Below are 4,464 nucleotides of genomic sequence, written 5' to 3'. Positions count from 1 at the left end.
ACGATTCCCTCTTGTACCATGAAGTGGCACTTCTCCCAATTAAGCACCAGGTTCGTCTCCTTGCACCTCCTCAACACGGAGCTCAGATTCTGCAAACACTCATCAAATGTTGTACCAAAGATAGAAATGTCATCCATAAATATTTCAAGAAAATTTTCAATTATATCATGGAATATAGCAATCATGCAGCGCTGAAATGTAGCAGGGGCATTACAAAGACCAAAGGGCATACGGCAAAAAGCAAATGTTCCATAAGGACAAGTGAAAGTGGTTTTCTGTTGGTCCTCAAGTGCAATAGTGATTTGATTATACCTCGAATACTCCTATAGAAAACAGTAAAACTCATGCCCCGCTAGTCTCTCCAACATCTGATCAATAAAGGGAAAGGGAAAGTGGTCCTTACAAGTGGCTTCATTAAACTTCCTATAGTCAATATATACTCTCCACCCCGTAATAGTCCATGTGGGAATAAGTTCATTCTTTTCAATATTGATCATCGTAATCCCTCATTTCTTAGGCACACATTGAACAGGACTTACCCATGCATTATCTGAAATAGGATAGATAATACCTGCATCGAGAAGCTTAATAGTTTCAGCCTTCACTACCTCTTACATCTTTGTATTGAGTCTTCTTTGAGGTTGCACGAGGGGTGAGTACTTTTTTCATCAAGATTTTGTGCATGCAGATTGATGGATTTATTCCCTTGATGTATGCCACCTTCCAGGCAAATGCCTTTTTGTGCGCTTTGAGAACTTGCAACAATTTTTCCTCCGTGGCATCTGTCAAAGCTGCAGAAATAATGACAGGTAAAGTGTTAATCTCACCTAGGTATACGTACTTTAGGTGCGGAGGCAGTGGTTTGAGCTCAAGCGTCGGTGGTTCCTCGATGCTTGACTTTGGAGGGGTCAAATCTTTTCGCTCTCCCAAATCCTCGAGTCTCATCCTCATTGCCTTTTTCCATGGATGGTTGGCATTAAAGTATGCCACTATTTCAGCTGTCTCTTCGTCAAAGTCATCCTCTTTCAATTCAGTGGTGATGGTGGCTTCCAATGGGTCTTTCATAGAATCCTGCACAAAATTACATACAAGTGAATCCACAACTTCAATTCTAAAACAGTCATCCGTGTGCAATGTGTGCTTAAGAGCATTAAACACGTCAAAAGTAATTTCTTTCTCGCCCACTCTCAATCTCAATTTTCCTTCTTGAACATCAATCAGGTCCTTGCCAGTCACAAAGAATAGTCTCCCCAGAATCAAGGGCATCTCCATGTCTTCCTCCATGTCAAGTACTACAAAATCTGCATGAAATATGAATTTGTTCACCTTTACCAGGACGTCCTCTACGACTCCTCGCGGGTATTTGACAGATCTGTCTGCTAGTTGGAAGGACATCCTTGTTGGCTTAGGTTCTCCTAAACCAAGTTTCCTGAATACAGATAAAGGCATAAGATTAATACTTGCACCAAGATCACACAAAGCTTTATGAAAAAGGATATCACCAATCACGCATGGAATAGAAAAACTCCCTGGATCCTTAAGTTTCGGTAGGATCTTGTTTTGCACCAAAGCAGAGCAATTTTCATTTAGATTTACCATCATGTGATCCTCCAATTTTCTATTTTTTGCTAAGATGTCCTTTAGAAATTTAGCATAGCTTGGCATTTGCATCAGAGCATCAGCAAAAGGAATATTGATGTCCAATTTGTTCAATACTTCTAAGAACTTACCAAATTACGTATCTAATTTCGCCTTTTTTAATGCTGCAGGAAAAGGTGGAGAGATAACAATTTTAGATTGTGCAGTGGGTGCTGGTGTAGAGTTAAAAGACTTATCTTTTGATGACTCAGTCTGTTCATCCAGTACTTGGTTTTTACTTTCCCTCTAAACTCTAAAATTTTTCCACTTTTCAACTCGATGGCCTTCACTTGCTCTTTTGGATTGGTCTCTGTGTTACTTGGCAAGGTGCCCGGCTCTCTACTTGCTATCATCTTAGCTAACTGTTCAATCTAATTCTCTTGTCCCTTTATCGATGCATCTTTATTTTGGAGTCTAGTTTCTGTAGAAGAGATGAACTTAGACATCATCTGCTCCAAATTGGACTTTTCTTCTCTAGGAGGGGCATATATGTACATTGGTTGTTACCCATATGGTTGTCCTCTCTGTGGTCGATTCTGACTGTTTTGGCCACCCCATGAGAAGTTGGGATGTTGCCTCCATCCAGGATTGTATGTGTTCGAATACGGATCATTTTTTGGACGATTTTGGACTCCCACTTGATTCACTAGTGCCCCTTATTGCACATAAAAGGGATTGTCATCTTGACAGTCTTTCGCAAAGTGTTCACCTCTACACTTATCACAGAATATCTCTTGGAGACGCATAGTCGTGCCACCCATATTCAAGCAGTCCAATTTCCTATTCAAGACATCAAGTTGTGCAGTAATAGCAGAAAGGTCAGTTATCTAGTGAACTCCCGCACTCCTCCGCTGGTTGTTCCTTTCAGATTGAGGATGATAGCTGCTAGCAGCCATCTCCTCCAATAACTCATATCCTTCCTCAACAGCTTTTCTCAGTAGGTTTCCACAAGCAGCAGCATCTATCATAGTACGATTAGGATTGAGTAAGCCATAGTAACCCAAGTGGTAGTGTAACGATCATGGGCCATTAGGCTAAACCACCATGGGCCTCGGCCCATACCCATGCACCACTACTGATCATGGGTCGTTAGGATGGTCCAGCATGGGCCTCAGCCCATGTCCATGGACCGCCACTCATAGAATATCCCACTCCTGGAAAGTGGTTTCTTTCGCCTCCCCCGATACTTGAACCCAGGACCTCAAAGTATAAGTACCTATATTCTTAAAGTGTTGGTAGTAGCCCAGGAGTGGCATATTCTATGAGTGGCGGTGCATGGGCTGGACCATCCTAACGACACATGATCAATAGTGGTGCATGGGTATGGGCCGAGACCCATGGTGGTTCAACCTAATGGCCCATGATCGTTACAAAAAAAAACTAGCTCAACTGGTACCAACACTTTAAGAATCTAGGTATTTATACCTGGAGGTCCTAGTTTCAAGTGTTGGGGGAGGCGAAAGAAACCACTTTCCAGGAGTGGGATATTCTATGAGTGGCGGTGCATGGGCACGGGCCGAGGCTTATGCTGGACCATCCTAACGACCCATGACCAATAGTGGTGCATGGGTATGGGTCGAGCCGATGGCGGTTCAGCCTAATGGTCCATGATCGTTACAGGCAATTCGGGATGAGGGCATCTTCGTAATTCATCTTTGAAACGCTCCCATGCCTCATATAAAGACTCTTGCTCAAATTGAGCAAATGTGGTTATGTCTGCCCGCAGAGTCATGGTCTTAGATGGAGGAAAGTATTTAATGAGAAACGCTTTCGCCATGTCCTCCCATGTGGTGATTGAACCTACAGGCAAACAATTTAATCATGCTTTAGCTTTGTCACGTAAGGAGATAGGAAATAAACGCAACCTAACAGCATCATCAGAAACTCCATTAAATTTAAAAGTATCTCAAATTTCAAGAAAATCTGTGATGTGCGTGTTTGGGTCATCTACTGCAGATCCTCCAACTGGACTGTATTCTGAATCATTTGAATTATAGTTGTCTTGATTTCGAAGTTATTTGCCCGCACAATAAGCCTCACAATGCTAGGGCGTGCACCATCCAGAGAAGGCTGGGCATACTCTAGCAACAGAATGCGGTGTGATATCTTAACATGTCTATCTTCATGGTGTTCCTCCTCATGCTCCTGCTCGTGCTTCTCCATCAGTTCCTTCAGTCTCTGCTGCTGTCTTCTTCTGCGGAAAGTTCTTTCAATTTCCAGGTCAAACTGCTCAAGCTCCACGTGAAGTGACTTTGGCATGCACTAGAAAAGATATCTGGAATAGAATATGGATGTTAGTTTAAGAAAAATAAAACAATGCTAAAGAAAATAACTAAAAATAAAATTGTGAATTAACAGTCCCCGGCAACAGCGCAAAAAACTTGATTGAGCAAAACTTTTACTGTGTAATCCTTAATAAAAATAAGATTTTGTATTCTCGAAAATTAATCGCAAGTGCACGATGTCAAGTAATAGTATAATGTACGCGAGTACGAGTATCGCTCCACTGAATACTGTATTTGCAATTATTATTTCCAGTTATCAAATATTTAGAAACGAAATTTGAATGGTTGTTTATGACTACTTCAAATTAAATAAAACCTCAATGAACAAGTCAAGAATTCAATGCTGGAATATAAACTCGAAACCACTTAAATAGATTTCGATGAGAAATAGAATTGTTGAGAATTTCAGTTCACCTACCCCTCGTTAATTAATTAATTCGTTCGATAGTGAGATATGCTTCCGACAGGATTTCCTATTCAATTGAACACGCCCTCTCGAACAATGCCAAACTAATTCTACTAAGTGAAGTAATTAAATGTC

The 4,464-nt window shown here is 41.2% G+C and overlaps 1 non-coding gene across 1 annotated transcript; it reads left to right on the top strand.

Moving 5' to 3' along the window:
- Positions 1 to 3,260: 3,260 nt before the first annotated feature.
- Positions 3,261 to 3,367, top strand: LOC142552445 (small nucleolar RNA R71). Its single transcript, XR_012821776.1, has one exon. It is a non-coding gene; the product is annotated as a small nucleolar RNA R71 (small nucleolar RNA).
- The last annotated feature ends 1,097 nt before the right edge of the window (positions 3,368 to 4,464 follow it).

This window comes from Primulina tabacum, chromosome 7 (genome assembly GCF_025594145.1).
Source record: "Primulina tabacum isolate GXHZ01 chromosome 7, ASM2559414v2, whole genome shotgun sequence".
Classification (NCBI taxonomy): domain Eukaryota; kingdom Viridiplantae; phylum Streptophyta; class Magnoliopsida; order Lamiales; family Gesneriaceae; genus Primulina; species Primulina tabacum.
This window is presented reverse-complemented; position numbering and strand designations above follow the sequence as displayed.